Below are 21,995 nucleotides of genomic sequence, written 5' to 3'. Positions count from 1 at the left end.
TGCCTAGTGGGTCCTGCAAACTGACACCAAGAACAGTCGCTGCTGAGATTTGTTTCCCAGGAAAAAAGCCTGTACAATGGTTCAGGGTCCTGCGGCCTTAAATTTCCGGGTGCCTCCTTGATTTCCGCCTCACACAGGATGCCTCCCAGATGCAAGGTGGCAGCAGTGCCAACTTGGTCTGGTTTGAGAGTGCCTAGTGGTTCCTGAAAACTGACACCCAGAACAGTGGCTTTTGAGTTTTGTTTCCCAGGGAAAAGGCCTGTAGAGTGGTTCAGGGTCCTGCGGCCTTATATTGCCGGGTGTCTCCTAGAATTCTGCCTCACACAGGATGCCTCCCAGATGCAAGGTGGCTGCAGTGCCAACTTGGTCTGGTTTGAGAGTGCCAAGTGGGTGCTGAAAACTGACACCCAGAACAGTGGCTTCTGAGTTTTGTTTCCCAGGGAAAAAGCCTGTACAGTGGTTCAGGGTCCTGAGGCCCTAAATTTCAGGGTGCCTCCTGGAATTCCGCCTCTTGTGGGATGCCTCCCAGACGCAATGTGGCACCCGTGCCAACTTGGTCTGGTTTGGTAGTGCCAAGTGGGTCCTGAAAACTGACACCCAGAACAGTGGTTTGTGAGTTTCGTTTCCCAGGGAAAAAGCCTGTACAATCGTTCGGGGTCCTGCGGCCTTAAATTGCCGGGTGCCTCCTGGAGATCCGCCTCTTGCAGGATTTTTCCCAGATGCTATGCGGCACCATTGCCCACTTAGTCTGGTTTGAGAGTGTCAAGTGGGTCCTCCAAACTGACACCCAGAACAGTGGCTTCTGAGTTTTGTTTCCCAGGGAAAAAGCCTGTACAATGGTTCAGGGTCCTGCCGCGTTAAATTTCAGGGTGCCTCCTGGAATTCGGCCTCTCGCAGAATGCCTCCCAGACGCAAGCTGTCACAAGTGCCAACATGGTCTCGTTTGAGAGTGCCAAGTGGGTCCTGAAAACTGACACCCAGAACAGTGGCTTCTGAGTTTTGTTTCCCAGGGAAAAACACTGTACAGTGGTTCAGGGTCCTGAGGCCTTAAATGGCCAGGTGCCTCGTCGAATTCCGCCTTTCTCAGGATGCCTCCCAGACGCAAGGTGGCACCCGTGCCAACTTGGTCTGGTTTGAGAGTGCCTAGTGGGTCCTGCAAACTGACACTAAGAACAGTGGCTTCTGAGTTTTGTTTCCCAGGGAAAAAGCCTGTACAATGGTTCAGGGTCCTGCGGCCTTAAATTTCCGGGTGCCTCCTTGAATTCCGCCTCACACAGGATGCCTCCCAGATGCAAGGTGGCTGCAGTGCCAACTTGGTCTGGTTTGAGAGTGCCAAGTGGGTGCTGAAAACTGACACCCAGAACAGTGGTTTGTGAGTTTTGTTTCCCAGGGAAAAAGCCTGTACAATGGTTCAGGGTCCTGCGGCCTTATATTGCCGGGTGTCTCCTAGAATTCTGCCTCACACAGGATGCCTCCCAGATGCAAGGTGGCTGCAGTGCCAACTTGGTCTGGTTTGAGAGCGCCAAGTGGGTGCTGAAAACTGACACCCAGAACAGTGGCTTCTGAGTTTTGTTTCCCAGGGAAAAAGCCTGTACAGTGGTTCAGGGTCCTGAGGCCTTAAATTTCAGGGTGCCTCCTGGAATTCCGCCTCTCGCGGGATGCCTCCCAGACGCAAGGTGGCACCCGTGCCAACTTGGTCTGGTTTGAGAGTGCCTAGTGGGTCCTGCAAACTGACACCCAGAACAGTGGCTTCTGAGTTTTGTTTCCCAGGGAAATACCCTGTAGAGTGGTTCAGGGCCCTGCCGCGTTAAATTTCAGGGTGCCTCCTGGAATTCGGCCTCTCGCAGAATGCCTCCCAGACGCAAGCTGTCACAAGTGCCAACATGGTCTCGTTTGAGAGTGCCAAGTGGGTCCTGAAAACTGACACCCAGAACAGTGGCTTCTGAGTTTTGTTTCCCAGGGAAAAACACTGTACAGTGGTTCAGGGTCCTGAGGCCTTAAATGGCCAGGTGCCTCGTCGAATTCCGCCTTTCTCAGGATGCCTCCCAGACGCAAGGTGGCACCCGTGCCAACTTGGTCTGGTTTGAGAGTGCCTAGTGGGTCCTGAAAACTGACACCCAGAACAGTGGTTTGTGAGTTTTGTTTCCCAGGGAAAAAGCCTGTACAGTGGTTCAGGGTCCTGAGGCCTTAAATTTCAGGGTGCCTCCTGGAATTCCGCCTCTCGCGGGATGCCTCTCAGACGCAATGTGGCACCCGTGCCAAGTTGGTCTGGTTTGGTAGTGCCAAGTGGGTCCTGAAAACTGACACCCAGAACAGTGGTTTGTGAGTTTTGTTTCCCAGGGAAAAAGCCTGTACAATGGTTCAGGGTCCTGCGGCCTTATATTGCCGGGTGTCTCCTAGAATTCTGCCTCACACAGGATGCCTCCCAGATGCAAGGTGGCTGCAGTGCCAACTTGGTCTGGTTTGAGAGTGCCAAGTGGGTGCTGAAAACTGACACCCAGAACAGTGGCTTCTGAGTTTTGTTTCCCAGGGAAAAAGCCTGTACAGTGGTTCAGGGTCCTGAGGCCTTAAATTTCAGGGTGCCTCCTGGAATTCCGCCTCTCGCGGGATGCCTCCCAGACGCAATGTGGCACCCGTGCCAACTTGGTCTGGTTTGGTAGTGCCAAGTGGGTCCTGAAAACTGACACCCAGAACAGTGGTTTGTGAGTTTTGTTTCCCAGGGAAAAAGCCTGTACAATCGTTCGGGGTCCTGCGGCCTTACATTGCCGGGTGCCTCCTGGAGATCCGCCTCTTGCAGGATTTTTCCCAGATGCTATGCGGCACCATTGCCCACTTAGTCTGGTTTGAGAGTGTCAAGTGGGTCCTCCAAACTGACACCCAGAACAGTGGCTTCTGAGTTTTGTTTCCCAGGGAAATACCCTGTAGAGTGGTTCAGGGTCCTGCCGCGTTAAATTTCAGGGTGCCTCCTGGAATTCGGCCTCTCGCAGAATGCCTCCCAGACGCAAGCTGTCACAAGTGCCAGCATGGTCTGGTTTGAGAGTGCCAAGTGGGTCCTCCAAACTGACACCCAGAACAGTGGCTTCTGAGTTTTGTTTCCCAGGGAAAAACACTGTACAGTGGTTCAGGGTCCTGAGGCCTTAAATGGCCAGGTGCCTCGTCGAATTCCGCCTTTCTCAGGATGCCTCCCAGACGCAAGGTGGCACCCGTGCCAACTTGGTCTGGTTTGAGAGTGCCTAGTGGGTCCTGCAAACTGACACTAAGAACAGTGGCTTCTGAGTTTTGTTTCCCAGGGAAAAAGCCTGTACAATGGTTCAGGGTCCTTCGGCCTTAAATTTCCGGGTGCCTCCTTGAATTCCGCCTCAGACAGGATGCCTCCCAGATGCAAGGTGGCACCAGTGCCAACTTGGTCTGGTTTGAGAGTGCCTAGTGGGTCCTGAAAACTGACACCCAGAACAGTGGCTTTTGAGTTTTGTTTCCCAGGGAAAAGGCCTGTAGAGTGGTTCAGGGTCCTGCGGCCTTATATTGCCGGGTGTCTCCTAGAATTCTGCCTCACACAGGATACCTCCCAGATGCAAGGTGGCTGCAGTGCCAACTTGGTCTGGTTTGAGAGTGCCAAGTGGGTGCTGAAAACTGACACCCAGAACAGTGGCTTCTGAGTTTTGTTTCCCAGGGAAATACCCTGTAGAGTGGTTCAGGGTCCTGCCGCGTTAAATTTCAGGGTGCCTCCTGGAATTCGGCCTCTCGCAGAATGCCTCCCAGACGCAAGCTGTCACAAGTGCCAACATGGTCTCGTTTGAGAGTGCCAAGTGGGTCCTGAAAACTGACACCCAGAACAGTGGTTTGTGAGTTTTGTTTCCCAGGGAAAAAGCCTGTACAATGGTTCAGGGTCCTGCGGCCTTATATTGCCGGGTGTCTCCTAGATTTCTGCCTCACACAGGATGCCTCCCAGATGCAAGGTGGCTGCAGTGCCAACTTGGTCTGGTTTGAGAGTGCCAAGTGGGTGCTGAAAACTGACACCCAGAACAGTGGCTTCTGAGTTTTGTTTCCCAGGGAAAAAGCCTGTACAGTGGTTCAGGGTCCTGAGGCCTTAAATTTCAGGGTGCCTCCTGGAATTCCGCCTCTCGCGGGATGCCTCCCAGACGCAATGTGGCACCCGTGCCAACTTGGTCTGGTTTGGTAGTGCCAAGTGGGTCCTGAAAACTGACACCCAGAACAGTGGTTTGTGAGTTTTGTTTCCCAGGGAAAAAGCCTGTACAATCGTTCGGGGTCCTGCGGCCTTAAATTGCCGGGTGCCTCCTGGAGATCCGCCTCTCGCAGGATTTTTCCCAGATGCTATGCGGCACCATTGCCCACTTAGTCTGGTTTGAGAGTGTCAAGTGGGTCCTGAAAACTGACACCCAGAACAGTGGCTTCTGAGTTTTGTTTCCCAGGGAAATACCCTGTAGTGTGGTTCAGGGTCCTGCCGCGTTAAATTTCAGGGTGCCTCCTGGAATACGGCCTCTCGCAGAATGCCTCCCAGACGCAAGCTGTCACAAGTGCCAACATGGTCTCGTTTGAGAGTGCCAAGTGGGTCCTGAAAACTGACACCCAGAACAGTGGCTTCTGAGTTTTGTTTCCCAGGGAAAAACACTGTACAGTGGTTCAGGGTCCTGAGGCCTTAAATGGCCAGGTGCCTCGTCGAATTCCGCCTTTCTCAGGATGCCTCCCAGACGCAAGGTGGCACCCGTGCCAACTTGGTCTGGTTTGAGAGTGCCTAGTGGGTCCTGCAAACTGACACCCAGAACAGTGGCTTCTGAGTTTTGTTTCCCAGGGAAATACCCTGTAGAGTGGTTCAGGGTCCTGCTGCGTTAAATTTCAGGGTGCCTCCTGGAATTCGGCCTCTCGCAGAATGCCTCCCAGACGCAAGGTGGCACCAGTGCCAACTTGGTCTGGTTTGAGAGTGCCTAGTGGGTCCTGAAAACTGACACCCAGAACAGTGGCTTTTGAGTTTTGTTTCCCAGGGAAAAGGCCTGTAGAGTGGTTCAGGGTCCTGCGGCCTTATATTGCCGGGTGTCTCCTAGAATTCTGCCTCACACAGGATGCCTCCCAGATGCAAGGTGGCTGCAGTGCCAACTTGGTCTGGTTTGAGAGTGCGAAGTGGGTGCTGAAAACGGACACCCAGACCAGAGGCTTCTGAGTTTTGTTTCCCAGGGAAAAAGCCTGTACAGTGGTTCAGGGTCCTGCCGCGTTAAATTTCAGGGTGCCTCCTGGAATTCAGCCTCTCGCAGAATGCCTCCCAGACGCAAGCTGTCACAAGTGCCAACATGGTCTGGTTTGAGAGTGCCAAGTGGGTCCTGAAAACTGACACCCAGAACAGTGGCTTTTGAGTTTTGTTTCCCAGGGAAAAACACTGTACAGTGGTTCAGGGTCCTGAGGCCTTAAATGGCCAGGTGCCTCGTCGAATTCCGCCTTTCTCAGGATGCCTCCCAGACGCAAGGTGGCACCCGTGCCAACTTGGTCTGGTTTGAGAGTGCCTTGTGGGTCCTGCAAACTGACACTAAGAACAGTGGCTTCTGAGTTTTGTTTCCCAGGGAAAAAGCCTGTACAATGGTTCAGGGTCCTGCGGCCTTAAATTTCCGGGTGCCTCCTTGAATTCCGCCTCACACAGGATGCCTCCCAGATGCAAGGTGGCTGCAGTGCCAACTTGGTCTGGTTTGAGAGTGCCAAGTGGGTGCTGAAAACTGACACCCAGAACAGTGTTTTGTGAGTTTTGTTTCCCAGGGAAAAAGCCTGTACAATGGTTCAGGGTCCTGGGGCCTTATATTGCCGGGTGTCTCCTAGAATTCTGCCTCACACAGGATGCCTCCCAGATGCAAGGTGGCTGCAGTGCCAACTTGGTCTGGTTTGAGAGTGCCAAGTGGGTGCTGAAAACTGACACCCAGAACAGTGGCTTCTGAGTTTTGTTTCCCAGGGAAAAAGCCTGTACAGTGGTTCAGGGTCCTGAGGCCTTAAATTTCAGGGTGCCTCCTGGAATTCCGTCTCTCGCGGGATGCCTCCCAGACGCAATGCGGCACCCGTGCCAACTTGGTCTGCTTTGGTAGTGCCAAGTGGGTCCTGAAAACTGACACCCAGAACAGTGGTTTGTGAGTTTTGTTTCCCAGGGAAAAAGCCTGTACAATCGTTCGGGGTCCTGCGGCCTTAAATTGCCGGGTGCCTCCTGGAGATCCGCCTCTTGCAGGATTTTTCCCAGATGCTATGCGGCACCATTGCCCACTTAGTCTGGTTTGAGAGTGTCAAGTGGGTCCTCCAAACTGACACCCAGAACAGTGGCTTCTGAGTTTTGTTTCCCAGGGAAATACCCTGTAGTGTGGTTCAGGGTCCTGCCGCGTTAAATTTCAGGGTGCCTCCTGGAATTCGGCCTCTCGCAGAATGCCTCCCAGACGCAAGCTGTCACAAGTGCCAACATGGTCTCGTTTGAGAGTGCCAAGTGGGTCCTGAAAACTGACACCCAGAACAGTGGCTTCTGAGTTTTGTTTCCCAGGGAAAAACACTGTACAGTGGTTCAGGGTCCTGAGGCCTTAAATGGCCAGGTGCCTCGTCGAATTCCGCCTTTCTCAGGATGCCTCCCAGATGCAAGGTGGCACCCGTGCCAACTTGGTCTGGTTTGAGAGTGCCTAGTGGGTCCTGCAAACTGACACCCAGAACAGTGGCTTCTGAGTTTTGTTTCCCAGGGAAATACCCTGTAGAGTGGTTCAGGGTCCTGCCGCGTTAAATTTCAGGGTGCCTCCTGGAATTCGGCCTCTCGCAGAATGCCTCCCAGACGCAAGGTGGCACCAGTGCCAACTTGGTCTGGTTTGAGAGTGCCTAGTGGGTCCTGAAAACTGACACCCAGAACAGTGGCTTTTGAGTTTTGTTTCCCAGGGAAAAGGCCTGTAGAGTGGTTCAGGGTCCTGCGGCCTTATATTGCCGGGTGTCTCCTAGAATTCTGCCTCACACAGGATGCCTCCCAGATGCAAGGTGGCTGCAGTGCCAACTTGGTCTGGTTTGAGAGTGCCAAGTGGGTGCTGAAAACGGACACCCAGACCAGAGGCTTCTGAGTTTTGTTTCCCAGGGAAAAAGCCTGTACAGTGGTTCAGGTTCCTGAGGCCTTAAATTTCAGGGTGCCTCCTGGAATTCCGCCTCTCGCGGGATGCCTCCCAGACGCAATGTGGCACCCGTGCCAACTTGGTCTGGTTTGGTAGTGCCAAGTGGGTCCTGAAAACTGACACCCAGAACAGTGGTTTGTGAGTTTTGTTTCCCAGGGAAAAAGCCTGTACAATCGTTCGGGGTCCTGCGGCCTTAAATTGCCGGGTGCCTCCTGGAGATCCGCCTCTTGCAGGATTTTTCCCAGATGCTATGCGGCACCATTGCCCACTTAGTCTGTTTTCAGAATGCCTAGTGGGTCCTGCAAACTGACACCAAGAACAGTCGCTGCTGAGATTTGTTTCCCAGGAAAAAAGCCTGTACAATGGTTCAGGGTCCTGAGGCCTTAAATGGCCAGGTGCCTCGTCGAATTCCGCCTCTCGCAGGATGCCTTTCAGACGAAGGGTGGCAGCAGTGCCAACTTGGTCTGGTTTGAGAGTGCCTAGTGGGTCCTGAAAACTGACACCCAGAACAGTGTTTTGTGAGTTTTGTTTCCCAGGGAAAAAGCCTGTACAATGGTTCAGGGTCCTGGGGCCTTATATTGCCGGGTGTCTCCTAGAATTCTGCCTCACACAGGATGCCTCCCAGATGCAAGGTGGCTGCAGTGCCAACTTGGTCTGGTTTGAGAGTGCCAAGTGGGTGCTGAAAACTGACACCCAGAACAGTGGCTTCTGAGTTTTGTTTCCCAGGGAAAAAGCCTGTACAGTGGTTCAGGGTCCTGAGGCCTTAAATTTCAGGGTGCCTCCTGGAATTCCGCCTCTCGCGGGATGCCTCCCAGACGCAATGTGGCACCCGTGCCAACTTGGTCTGGTTTGGTAGTGCCAAGTGGGTCCTGAAAACTGACACCCAGAACAGTGGTTTGTGAGTTTTGTTTCCCAGGGAAAAAGCCTGTACAATGGTTCGGGGTCCTGCGGCCTTAAATTGCCGGGTGCCTCTTGGAGATCCGCCTCTTGCAGGATTTTTCCCAGATGCTATGCGGCACCATTGCCCACTTAGTCTGGTTTGAGAGTGTCAAGTGGGTCCTCCAAACTGACACCCAGAACAGTGGCTTCTGAGTTTTGTTTCCCAGGGAAATACCCTGTAGAGTGGTTCAGGGTCCTGCCGCGTTAAATTTCAGGGTGCCTCCTGGAATTCGGCCTCTCGCAGAATGCCTCCCAGACGCAAGGTGGCAGCAGTGCCAACTTGGTCTGGTTTGAGAGTGCCTAGTGGGTCCTGCAAACTGACACTAAGAACAGTGGCTTCTGAGTTTTGTTTCCCAGGGAAAAAGCCTGTACAATGGTTCAGGGTCCTGCGGCCTTAAATTTCCGGGTGCCTCCTTGAATTCCGCCTCACACAGGATGCCTCCCAGATGCAAGGTGGCACCAGTGCCAACTTGGTCTGGTTTGAGAGTGCCTAGTGGGTCCTGAAAACTGACACCCAGAACAGTGGCTTTTGAGTTTTGTTTCCCAGGGAAAAGGCCTGTAGAGTGGTTCAGGGTCCTGCGGCCTTATATTGCCGGGTGTCTCCTAGAATTCTGCCTCACACAGGATACCTCCCAGATGCAAGGTGGCTGCAGTGCCAACTTGGTCTGGTTTGAGAGTGCCAAGTGGGTGCTGAAAACTGACACCCAGAACAGTGGCTTCTGAGTTTTGTTTCCCAGGGAAATACCCTGTAGAGTGGTTCAGGGTCCTGCCGCGTTAAATTTCAGGGTGCCTCCTGGAATTCGGCCTCTCGCAGAATGCCTCCCAGACGCAAGCTGTCACAAGTGCCAACATGGTCTGGTTTGAGAGTGCCAAGTGGGTCCTGAAAACTGACACCCAGAACAGTGGCTTCTGAGTTTTGTTTCCCAGGGAAAAACACTGTACAGTGGTTCAGGGTCCTGAGGCCTAAAATGGCCAGGTGCCTCCTGGAATTCCGCCTTTCTCAGGATGCCTCCCAGACGCAAGGTGGCACCCGTGCCAACTTGGTCTGGTTTGAGAGTGCCTAGTGGGTCCTGCAAACTGACACCCAGAACAGTGGCTTCTGAGTTTTGTTTCCCAGGGAAATACCCTGTAGAGTGGTTCAGGGCCCTGCCGCGTTAAATTTCAGGGTGCCTCCTGGAATTCGGCCTCTCGCAGAATGCCTCCCAGACGCAAAGCTGTCACAAGTGCCAACATGGTCTCGTTTGAGAGTGCCAAGTGGGTCCTGAAAACTGACACCCAGAACAGTGGCTTCTGAGTTTTGTTTCCCAGGGAAAAACACTGTACAGTGGTTCAGGGTCCTGAGGCCTTAAATGGCCAGGTGCCTCGTCGAATTCCGCCTTTCTCAGGATGCCTCCCAGACGCAAGGTGGCACCCGTGCCAACTTGGTCTGGTTTGAGAGTGCCTAGTGGGTCCTGAAAACTGACACCCAGAACAGTGGCTTCTGAGTTTTGTTTCCCAGGGAAAAAGCCTGTACAGTGGTTCAGGGTCCTGAGGCCTTAAATTTCAGGGTGCCTCCTGGAATTCCGCCTCACGCGGGATGCCTCTCAGACGCAATGTGGCACCCGTGCCAAGTTGGTCTGGTTTGGTAGTGCCAAGTGGGTCCTGAAAACTGACACCCAGAACAGTGGTTTGTGAGTTTTGTTTCCCAGGGAAAAAGCCTGTACAATGGTTCAGGGTCCTGCGGCCTTATATTGCCGGGTGTCTCCTAGAATTCTGCCTCACACAGGATGCCTCCCAGATGCAAGGTGGCTGCAGTGCCAACTTGGTCTGGTTTGAGAGTGCCAAGTGGGTGCTGAAAACTGACACCCAGAACAGTGGCTTCTGAGTTTTGTTTCCCAGGGAAAAAGCCTGTACAGTGGTTCAGGGTCCTGAGGCCTTAAATTTCAGGGTGCCTCCTGGAATTCCGCCTCTCGCGGGATGCCTCCCAGACGCAATGTGGCACCCGTGCCAACTTGGTCTGGTTTGGTAGTGCCAAGTGGGTCCTGAAAACTGACACCCAGAACAGTGGTTTGTGAGTTTTGTTTCCCAGGGAAAAAGCCTGTACAATCGTTCGGGGTCCTGCGGCCTTACATTGCCGGGTGCCTCCTGGAGATCCGCCTCTTGCAGGATTTTTCCCAGATGCTATGCGGCACCATTGCCCACTTAGTCTGGTTTGAGAGTGTCAAGTGGGTCCTCCAAACTGAAACCCAGAACAGTGGCTTCTGAGTTTTGTTTCCCAGGGAAATACCCTGTAGTGTGGTTCAGGGTCCTGCCGCGTTAAATTTCAGGGTGCCTCCTGGAATTCGGCCTCTCGCAGAATGCCTCCCAGACGCAAGCTGTCACAAGTGCCAACATGGTCTCGTTTGAGAGTGCCAAGTGGGTCCTGAAAACTGACACCCAGAACAGTGGCTTCTGAGTTTTGTTTCCCAGGGAAAAACACTGTACAGTGGTTCAGGGTCCTGAGGCCTTAAATGGCCAGGTGCCTCGTCGAATTCCGCCTTTCTCAGGATGCCTCCCAGACGCAAGGTGGCACCCGTGCCAACTTGGTCTGGTTTGAGAGTGCCTAGTGGGTCCTGCAAACTGACACCCAGAACAGTGGCTTCTGAGTTTTGTTTCCCAGGGAAATACCCTGTAGAGTGGTTCAGGGTCCTGCCGCGTTAAATTTCAGGGTGCCTCCTGGAATTCGGCCTCTCGCAGAATGCCTCCCAGACGCAAGGTGGCACCAGTGCCAACTTGGTCTGGTTTGAGAGTGCCTAGTGGGTCCTGAAAACTGACACCCAGAACAGTGGCTTTTGAGTTTTGTTTTCCAGGAAAAAGGCCTGTAGATTGGTTCAGGGTCCTGCGGCCTTATATTGCCGGGTGTCTCCTAGAATTCTGCCTCACACAGGATGCCTCCCAGATGCAAGGTGGCTGCAGTGCCAACTTGGTCTGGTTTGAGAGTGCCAAGTGGGTGCTGAAAACGGACACCCAGACCAGAGGCTTCTGAGTTTTGTTTCCCAGGGAAAAAGCCTGTACAGTGGTTCAGGGTCCTGAGGCCTTAAATTTCAGGGTGCCTCCTGGAATTCCGCCTCTCGCGGGATGCCTCCCAGACGCAATGTGACACCCGTGCCAACTTGGTCTGGTTTGGTAGTGCCAAGTGGGTCCTGAAAACTGACACCCAGAACAGTGGTTTGTGAGTTTTGTTTCCCAGGGAAAAAGCCTGTACAATCGTTCGGGGTCCTGCGGCCTTAAATTGCCGGGTGCCTCCTGGAGATCCGCCTCTTGCAGGATTTTTCCCAGATGCTATGCGGCACCATTGCCCACTTAGACTGTTTTCAGAATGCCTAGTGGGTCCTGCAAACTGACACCAAGAACAGTCGCTGCTGAGATTTGTTTCCCAGGAAAAAAGCCTGTACAATGGTTCAGGGTCCTGAGGTCTTAAATGGCCAGGTGCCTCGTCGAATTCCGCCTCTCGCAGGATGCCTTTCAGACGAAGGGTGGCAGCAGTGCCAACTTGGTCTGGTTTGAGAGTGCCTAGTGGGTCCTGAAAACTGACACCGAGAACAGTGTTTTGTGAGTTTTGTTTCCAAGGGAAAAAGCCTGTACAATGGTTCAGGGTCCTGGGGCCTTATATTGCCGGGTGTCTCCTAGAATTCTGCCTCACACAGGATGCCTCCCAGATGCAAGGTGGCTGCAGTGCCAACTTGGTCTGGTTTGAGAGTGCCAAGTGGGTGCTGAAAACTGACACCCAGAACAGTGGCTTCTGAGTTTTGTTTCCCAGGGAAAAAGCCTGTACAGTGGTTCAGGGTCCTGAGGCCTTAAATTTCAGGGTGCTTCCTGGAATTCCGCCTCTCGCGGGATGCCTCCCAGACGCAATGTGGCACCCGTGCCAACTTGGTCTGGTTTGGTAGTGCCAAGTGGGTCCTGAAAACTGACACCCAGAACAGTGGTTTGTGAGTTTTGTTTCCCAGGGAAAAAGCCTGTACAATCGTTCGGGGTCCTGCGGCCTTAAATTGCCGGGTGCCTCCTGGAGATCCGCCTCTTGCAGGATTTTTCCCAGATGCTATGCGGCACCATTGCCCACTTAGTCTGGTTTGAGAGTGTCAAGTGGGTCCTCCAAACTGACACCCAGAACAGTGGCTTCTGAGTTTTCTTTCCCAGGGAAATACCCTGTAGAGTGGTTCAGGGTCCTGCCGCGTTAAATTTCAGGGTGCCTCCTGGAATTCGGCCTCTCGCAGAATGCCTCCCAGACGCAAGGTGGCACCCGTGCCAACTTGGTCTGGTTTGAGAGTGCCTAGTGGGTCCTGCAAACTGACACTAAGAACAGTGGCTTCTGAGTTTTGTTTCCCAGGGAAAAAGCCTGTACAATGGTTCAGGGTCCTGCGGCCTTAAATTTCCGGTTGCCTCCTTGAATTCCGCCTCACACAGGATGCCTCCCAGATGCAAGGTGGCACCAGTGCCAACTTGGTCTGGTTTGAGAGTGCCTAGTGGGTCCTGAAAACTGACACCCAGAACAGTGGCTTTTGAGTTTTGTTTCCCAGGGAAAAGGCCTGTAGAGTGGTTCAGGGTCCTGCGGCCTTATATTGCCGGGTGTCTCCTAGAATTCTGCCTCACACAGGATACCTCCCAGATGCAAGGTGGCTGCAGTGCCAACTTGGTCTGGTTTGAGAGTGCCAAGTGGGTGCTGAAAACTGACACCCAGAACAGTGGCTTCTGAGTTTTGTTTCCCAGGGAAATACCCTGTAGAGTGGTTCAGGGTCCTGCCGCGTTAAATTTCAGGGTGCCTCCTGGAATTCGGCCTCTCGCAGAATGCCTCCCAGACGCAAGCTGTCACAAGTGCCAACATGGTCTGGTTTGAGAGTGCCAAGTGGGTCCTGAAAACTGACACCCAGAACAGTGGCTTCTGAGTTTTGTTTCCCAGGGAAAAACACTGTACAGTGGTTCAGGGTCCTGAGGCCTTAAATGGCCAGGTGCCTCGTCGAATTCCGCCTTTCTCAGGATGCCTCCCAGACGCAAGGTGGCACCCGTGCCAACTTGGTCTGGTTTGAGAGTGCCTAGTGGGTCCTGCAAACTGACACTAAGAACAGTGGCTTCTGAGTTTTGTTTCCCAGGGAAAAAGCCTGTACAATGGTTCAGGGTCCTGCGGCCTTAAATTTCCGGGTGCCTCCTTGAATTCCGCCTCACACAGGATGCCTCCCAGATGCAAGGTGGCACCAGTGCCAACTTGGTCTGGTTTGAGAGTGCCTAGTGGGTCCTGAAAACTGACACCCAGAACAGTGGCTTTTGAGTTTTGTTTCCCAGGGAAAAGGCCTGTAGAATGGTTCAGGGTCCTGCGGCCTTATATTGCCGGGTGTCTCCTAGAATTCTGCCTCACACAGGATGCCTCCCAGATGCAAGGTGGCTGCAGTGCCAACTTGGTCTGGTTTGAGAGTGCCAAGTGGGTGCTGAAAACTGACACCCAGAACAGTGGTTTGTGAGTTTTGTTTCCCAGGGAAAAAGCCTGTACAATCGTTCGGGGTCCTGCGGCCTTAAATTGCCCGGTGCCTCCTGGAGATCCGCCTCTTGCACGATTTTTCCCAGATGCTATGCGGCACCATTGCCCACTTAGTCTGGTTTGAGAATGCCTAGTGGGTCCTGCAAACTGACACCAAGAACAGTCGCTGCTGAGATTTGTTTCCCAGGAAAAAAGCCTGTACAATGGTTCAGGGTCCTGAGGCCTTAAATGGCCAGGTGCCTCGTGGAATTCCGCCTCTCGCAGGATACCTTTCAGACGAAGGGTGGCAGCCGTGCCAACTTGGTCTGGTTTGAGAGTGCCAAGTGGGTCCTGAAAACTGACACCCAGAACAGTGTTTTGTGAGTTTTGTTTCCCAGGGAAAAAGCCTGTACAATGGTTCAGGGTCCTGCGGCCTTATATTGCCGGGTGTCTCCTAGAATTCTGCCTCACACAGGATGCCTCCCAGATGCAAGGTGGCTGCAGTGCCAACTTGGTCTGGTTTGAGAGTGCCAAGTGGGTGCTGAAAACTGACACCCAGAACAGTGGCTTCTGAGTTTTGTTTCCCAGGGAAAAAGCCTGTACAGTGGTTCAGGGTCCTGAGGCCTTAAATTTCAGGGTGCCTACTGGAATTCCGTCTCTCGCAGAATGCCTCCCAGACGCAAGCTGTCACAAGTGCCAACATGGTCTCGTTTGAGAGTGCCGAGTGGGTCCTGAAAACTGACACCCAGAACAGTGGCTTCTGAGTTTTGTTTCCCAGGGAAAAACACTGTACAGTGGTTCAGGCTCCTGAGGCCCTAAATGGCCAGGTGCCTCGTCGAATTCCGCCTTTCTCAGGATGCCTCCCAGACGCAAGGTGGCACCCGTGCCAACTTGGTCTGGTTTGAGAGTGCCTAGTGGGTCCTGCAAACTGACACTAAGAACAGTGGCTTCTGAGTTTTGTTTCCCAGGGAAAAAGCCTGTACAATGGTTCAGGGTCCTGCGGCCTTAAATTTCCGGGTGCCTCCTTGAATTCCGCCTCACACAGGATGCCTTTCAGACGAAGGGTGGCAGCAGTGCCAACTTGGTCTGGTTTGAGAGTGCCTAGTGCGTCCTGAAAACTGATACCCAGAACAGTGGCTTTTGAGTTTTGTTTCCCAGGGAAAAGGCCTGTAGAGTGGTTCAGGGGCCTGAAACTTTAAATGGCCAGGTGCCTTCTTGAATTCGGCCTCTCGCAGGATGCCTCCCAGACGCAATGTGGCACAAGTGCCAACTTTGTCTGGTTTGGGAGTGTCAAGTGGGTCCTGAATACTGACACCCAGAACAGTGTTTTGTGAGTTTTGTTTCCCAGGGAAATAGCCAGTAGAGTGGTTCAGGGTCCTGAGGCCTTAACTTGCCGTGTGCCTCCAGGAGATCCGCCTCTTGCAGGATTTTTCCCAGACGCTATGCGGCACCATTGCCCACTTAGTCTGGTTTGAGAGTGTCAAGTGGGTCCTGAAAACTGACACCCAGAACATTGTCTTCTGAGTTTTGTTTCCCAGATAAACGGCCTGTACAATAGTTCAGGGTCCTGCGGCCTTAAATTTCCGGGTGCCTCCTTGAATTCCGCCTCACACAGGATGCCTCCCAGATGCAAGGTGGCTGCAGTGCCAACTTGGTCTGGTTTGGTAGTGCCAAGTGGGTCCTGAAAACTGACACCCAGAACAGTGGTTTGTGAGTTTTGTTTCCCAGGGAAAAAGCCTGTACAATCGTTCGGGGTCCTGCGGCCTTAAATTGCCGGGTGCCTCCTGGAGATCCGCCTCTTGCAGGATTTTTCCCAGATGCTATGCGGCACCATTGCCCACTTAGTCTGGTTTGAGAATGCCTAGTGGGTCCTGCAAACTGACACCAAGAACAGTCGCTGCTGAGATTTGTTTCCCAGGAAAAAAGCCTGTACAATGGTTCAGGGTCCTGAGGCCTTAAATGGCCAGGTGCCTCGTCGAATTCCGCCTCTCGCAGGATGCCTTTCAGACGAAGGGTGGCAGCAGTGCCAACTTGGTCTGGTTTGAGAGTGCCAAGTGGGTCCTGAAAACTGACACCCAGAACAGTGTTTTGTGAGTTTTGTTTCCCAGGGAAAAAGCCTGTACAATGGTTTAGGGTCCTGCGGCCTTATATTGCCGGGTGTCTCCTAGAATTCTGCCTCACACAGGATGCCTCCCAGATGCAAGGTGGCTGCAGTGCCAACTTGGTCTGGTTTGAGAGTGCCAAGTGGGTGCTGAAAACTGACACCCAGAACAGTGGCTTCTGAGTTTTGTTTCCCAGGGAAAAAGCCTGTACAGTGGTTCAGGGTCCTGAGGCCTTAAATTTCAGGGTGCTTCCTGGAATTCCGCCTCTCGCGGGATGCCTCCCAGACGCAATGTGGCACCCGTGCCAACTTGGTCTGGTTTGGTAGTGCCAAGTGGGTCCTGAAAACTGACACCCAGAACAGTGGTTTGTGAGTTTTGTTTCCCAGGGAAAAAGCCTGTACAATCGTTCGGGGTCCTGCGGCCTTAAATTGCCGGGTGCCTCCTGGAGATCCGCCTCTTGCAGGATTTTTCCCAGATGCTATGCGGCACCATTGCCCACTTAGTCTGGTTTGAGAGTGTCAAGTGGGTCCTCCAAACTGAAACCCAGAACAGTGGCTTCTGAGTTTTGTTTCCCAGGGAAATACCCTGTAGAGTGGTTCAGGGTCCTGCCGCGTTAAATTTCAGGGTGCCTCCTGGAATTCGGCCTCTCACAGAATGCCTCCCAGACGCAAGCTGTCACAAGTGCCAACATGGTCTCGTTTGAGAGTGCCGAGTGGGTCCTGAAAACTGACACCCAGAACAGTGGCTTCTGAGTTTTGTTTCCCAGGGAAAAACACTGTACAGTGGTTCAGGGTCCTGAGGCCTTAAATGGCCAGGTGCCTCGTCGAATTCCGCCTTTCTCAGGATGCCTCCCAGACGCAAGGTGGCACCCGTGCCAACTTGGTCTGGTTTGAGAGTGCCTAGTGGGTCCTGCAAACTGACACTAAGAACAGTGGCTTCTGAGTTTTGTTTCCCAGGGAAAAAGCCTGTACAATGGTTCAGGGTCCTGCGGCCTTAAATTTCCGGGTGCCTCCTTGAATTCCGCCTCACACAGGATGCCTCCCAGATGCAAGGTGGCACCAGTGCCAACTTGGTCTGGTTTGAGAGTGCCTAGTGGGTCCTGAAAACTGACACCCAGAACAGTGGCTTTTGAGTTTTGTTTCCCAGGGAAAAGGCCTGTAGAGTGGTTGAGGGTCCTGCGGCCTTATATTGCCGGGTGTCTCCTAGAATTCTGCCTCACACAGGATGCCTCCCAGATGCAAGGTGGCTGCAGTGCCAACTTGGTCTGGTTTGAGAGTGCCAAGTGGGTGCTGAAAACTGACACCCAGAACAGAGGCTTCTGAGTTTTGTTTCCCAGGGAAAAAGCCTGTACAGTGCTTCACGGTCCTGAGGCCTTAAATTTCAGGGTGCCTCCTGGAATTCCGCCTCTCGCGGGATGCCTCCCAGACGCAATGTGGCACCCGTGTCAACTTGGTCTGGTTTGGTAGTGCCAAGTGGGTCCTGAAAACTGACACCCAGCACAGTGGTTTGTGAGTTTTGTTTCCCAGGGAAAAAGCCTGTACAATCGTTCGGGGTCCTGCGGCCTTAAATTGCCGGGTGCCTCCTGGAGATCCGCCTCTTGCAGGATTTTTCCCAGATTCTATGCGGCACCATTGCCCACTTAGTCTGGTTTGAGAGTGTCAAGTGGGTCCTCCAAACTGACACCCAGAACAGTGGCTTCTGAGTTTTGTTTCCCAGGGAAATACCCTGTAGAGTGGTTCAGGGTCCTGCCGCGTTAAATTTCAGGGTGCCTCCTGGAATTCGGCCTCTCGCAGAATGCCTCCCAGACGCAAGGTGGCACCCGTGCCAACTTGGTCTGGTTTGAGAGTGCCTAGTGGGTCCTGCAAACTGACACTAAGAACAGTGGCTTCTGAGTTTTGTTTCCCAGGGAAAAAGCCTGTACAATGGTTCAGGGTCCTGCGGCCTTAAATTTCCGGGTGCCTCCTTGAATTCCGCCTCACACAGGATGCCTCCCAGATGCAAGGTGGCACCAGTGCCAACTTGGTCTGGTTTGAGAGTGCCTAGTGGGTCCTGAAAACTGACACCCAGAACAGTGGCTTTTGAGTTTTGTTTCCCAGGGAAAAGGCCTGTAGAGTGGTTCAGGGTCCTGCGGCCTTATATTGCCGGGTGTCTCTTAGAATTCTGCCTCACACAGGATACCTCCCAGATGCAAGGTGGCTGCAGTGCCAACTTGGTCTGGTTTGAGAGTGCCAAGTGGGTGCTGAAAACTGACACCCAGAACAGTGGCTTCTGAGTTTTGTTTCCCAGGGAAATACCCTGTAGAGTGGTTCAGGGTCCTGCCGCGTTAAATTTCAGGGTGCCTCCTGGAATTCGGCCTCTCGCAGAATGCCTCCCAGACGCAAGCTGTCACAAGTGCCAACATGGTCTGGTTTGAGAGTGCCAAGTGGGTCCTGAAAACTGACACCCAGAACAGTGGCTTCTGAGTTTTGTTTCCCAGGGAAAAACACTGTACAGTGGTTCAGGGTCCTGAGGCCTTAAATGGCCAGGTGCCTCATCGAATTCCGCCTTTCTCAGGATGCCTCCCAGACGCAAGGTGGCACCCGTGCCAACTTGGTCTGGTTTGAGAGTGCCTAGTGGGTCCTGCAAACTGACACTAAGAACAGTGGCTTCTGAGTTTTGTTTCCCAGGGAAAAAGCCTGTACAATGGTTCAGGGTCCTGCGGCCTTAAATTTCCGGGTGCCTCCTTGAATTCCGCCTCACACAGGATGCCTCCCAGATGCAAGGTGGCACCAGTGCCAACTTGGTCTGGTTTGAGAGTGCCAAGTGGGTGCTGAAAACTGACACCCAGAACAGTGGCTTTTGAGTTTTGTTTCCCAGGGAAAAGGCCTGTAGAATGGTTCAGGGTCCTGCGGCCTTATATTGCCGGGTGTCTCCTAGAATTCTGCCTCACACAGGATGCCTCCCAGATGCAAGGTGGCTGCAGTGCCAACTTGGTCTGGTTTGAGAGTGCCAAGTGGGTCCTGAAAACTGACACCCAGAACAGTGGTTTGTGAGTTTTGTTTCCCAGGGAAAAGCCTGTACAGTGGTTCAGGGTCCTGAGGCCTTAAATTTCAGGGTGCCTCCTGGAATTCCGCCTCTCGCGGGATGCCTCCCAGACGCAATGTGGCACCCGTGCCAACTTGGTCTGGTTTGGTAGTGCCAAGTGGGTCCTGAAAACTGACACCCAGAACAGTGTTTTGTGAGTTTTGTTTCCCAGGGAAAAAGCCTGTACAATGGTTCGGGGTCCTGCGGCCTTAAATGGCCGGGTGCCTCCTGGAGATCCGCCTCTTGCAGGATTTTTCCCAGATGCTATGCGGCACCATTGCCCACTTAGTCTGGTTTGAGAATGCCTAGTGGGTCCTGCAAACTGACACCAAGAACAGTCGCTGCTGAGATTTGTTTCCCAGGAAAAAAGCCTGTACAATGGTTCAGGGTCCTGAGGCCTTAAATGGCCAGGTGCCTCGTGGAATTCCGCCTCTCGCAGGATGCCTTTCAGACGAAGGGTGGCAGCAGTGCCAACTTGGTCTGGTTTGAGAGTGCCAAGTGGGTCCTGAAAACTGACACCCAGAACAGTGTTTTGTGAGTTTTGTTTCCCAGGGAAAAAGCCTGTACAATGGTTCAGGGTCCTGCGGCCTTATATTGCCGGGTGTCTCCTAGAATTCTGCCTCACACAGGATGCCTCCCAGATGCAAGGTGGCTGCAGTGCCAACTTGGTCTGGTTTGAGAGTGCCAAGTGGGTGCTGAAAACTGACACCCAGAACAGTGGCTTCTGAGTTTTGTTTCCCAGGGAAAAAGCCTGTACAGTGGTTCAGGGTCCTGAGGCCTTAAATTTCAGGGTGCCTACTGGAATTCCGTCTCTCGCAGAATGCCTCCCAGACGCAAGCTGTCACAAGTGCCAACATGGTCTCGTTTGAGAGTGCCGAGTGGGTCCTGAAAACTGACACCCAGAACAGTGGCTTCTGAGTTTTGTTTCCCAGGGAAAAACACTGTACAGTGGTTCAGGCTCCTGAGGCCCTAAATGGCCAGGTGCCTCGTCGAATTCCGCCTTTCTCAGGATGCCTCCCAGACGCAAGGTGGCACCCGTGCCAACTTGGTCTGGTTTGAGAGTGCCTAGTGGGTCCTGCCAACTGACACTAAGAACCGTGGCTTCTGAGTTTTGTTTCCCAGGGAAAAAGCTTTTACAATGGTTCAGGGTCCTGCGGCCTTAAATTTCCGGCTGCCTCCTTGAATTCCGCCTCACACAGGATGCCTTTCAGACGAAGGGTGGCAGCAGTGCCAACTTGGTCTGGTTTGAGAGTGCCTAGTGCGTCCTGAAAACTGATACCCAGAACAGTGGCTTTTGAGTTTTGTTTCCCAGGGAAAAGGCCTGTAGAGTGGTTCAGGGGCCTGAAACTTTAAATGGCCAGGTGCCTTCTTGAATTCGGCCTCTCGCAGGATGCCTCCCAGACGCAATGTGGCACAAGTGCCAACTTTGTCTGGTTTGGGAGTGTCAAGTGGGTCCTGAATACTGACACCAAGAACAGTGGTTTGTGAGTTTTGTTTCCCAGGGAAATAGCCAGTAGAGTGGTTCAGGGTCCTGAGGCCTTAACTTGCCGTGTGCCTCCAGGAGATCCGCCTCTTGCAGGATTTTTCCCAGACGCTATGCGGCACCATTGCCCACTTAGTCTGGTTTGAGAGTGTCAAGTGGGTCCTGAAAACTGACACCCAGAACATTGTCTTCTGAGTTTTGTTTCCCAGATAAACGGCCTGTACAATAGTTCAGGGTCCTGCGGCCTTAAATTTCCGGGTGCCTCCTTGAATTCCGCCTCACACAGGATGCCTCCCAGATGCAAGGTGGCTGCAGTGCCAACTTGGTCTGGTTTGGTAGTGCCAAGTGGGTCCTGAAAACTGACACCCAGCACAGTGGTTTGTGAGTTTTGTTTCCCAGGGAAAAAGCCTGTACAATCGTTCGGGGTCCTGCGGCCTTAAATTGCCGGGTGCCTCCAGGAGATCCGCCTCTTGCACGATTTTTCCCAGATGCTATGCGGCACCATTGCCCACTTAGTCTGGTTTGGTAGTGCCAAGTGGGTCCTGAAAACTGACACCAAGAACAGTCCCTGCTGAGATTTGTTTCCCAGGAAAAAAGCCTGTACAATGGTTCGGGGTCCTGAGGCCTTAAATGGCCAGGTGCCTTGTCGAATTCCGCCTCTTGCAGGATGCCTTTCAGACGAAGGGTGGCAGCAGTGCCAACTTGGTCTGGTTTGAGAGTGCCAAGTGGGTCCTGAAAACTGACACCCAGAACAGTGTTTTGTGAGTTTTGTTTCCCAGGGAAAAAGCCTGTACAATGGTTTAGGGTCCTGCGGCCTTATATTGCCGGGTGTCTCCTAGAATTCTGCCTCACACAGGATGCCTCCCAGATGCAAGGTGGCTGCAGTGCCAACTTGGTCTGGTTTGAGAGTGCCAAGTGGGTGCTGAAAACTGACACCCAGAACAGAGGCTTCTGAGTTTTGTTTCCCAGGGAAAAAGCCTGTACAGTGGTTCAGGGTCCTGAGGCCTTAAATTTCAGGGTGCTTCCTGGAATTCCGCCTCTCGCGGGATGCCTCCCAGACGCAATGTGGCACCCGTGCCAACTTGGTCTGGTTTGGTAGTGCCAAGTGGGTCCTGAAAACTGACACCCAGAACAGTGGTTTGTGAGTTATGTTTCCCAGGGAAAAAGCCTGTACAATCGTTCGGGGTCCTGCGGCCTTAAATTGCCGGGTGCCTCCTGGAGATCCGCCTCTTGCAGGATTTTTCCCAGATGCTATGCGGCACCATTGCCCACTTAGTCTGGTTTGAGAGTGTCAAGTGGGTCCTCCAAACTGACACCCAGAACAGTGGCTTCTGAGTTTTGTTTCCCAGGGAAATAACCTGTAGAGTGGTTCAGGGTCCTGCCGCGTTAAATTTCAGGGTGCCTCCTGGAATTCGGCCTCTCACAGAATGCCTCCCAGACGCAAGCTGTCACAAGTGCCAACATGGTCTCGTTTGAGAGTGCCGAGTGGGTCCTGAAAACTGACACCCAGAACAGTGGCTTCTGAGTTTTGTTTCCCAGATAAACGGCCTGTACAATAGTTCAGGGTCCTGCGGCCTTAAATTTCCGGGTGCCTCCTTGAATTCCGCCTCACACAGGATGCCTCCCAGATGCAAGGTGGCTGCAGTGCCAACTTGGTCTGGTTTGGTAGTGCCAAGTGGGTCCTGAAAACTGACACCCAGAACAGTGGTTTGTGAGTTTTGTTTCCCAGGGAAAAAGCCTGTACAATCGTTCGGGGTCCTGCGGCCTTAAATTGCCGGGTGCCTCCTGGAGATCCGCCTCTTGCACGATTTTTC

Source organism: Fringilla coelebs (assembly GCF_963513975.1).
Source record: "Fringilla coelebs genome assembly, chromosome: 8".
Taxonomy (NCBI): domain Eukaryota; kingdom Metazoa; phylum Chordata; class Aves; order Passeriformes; family Fringillidae; genus Fringilla; species Fringilla coelebs.
This window is presented reverse-complemented; position numbering follows the sequence as displayed.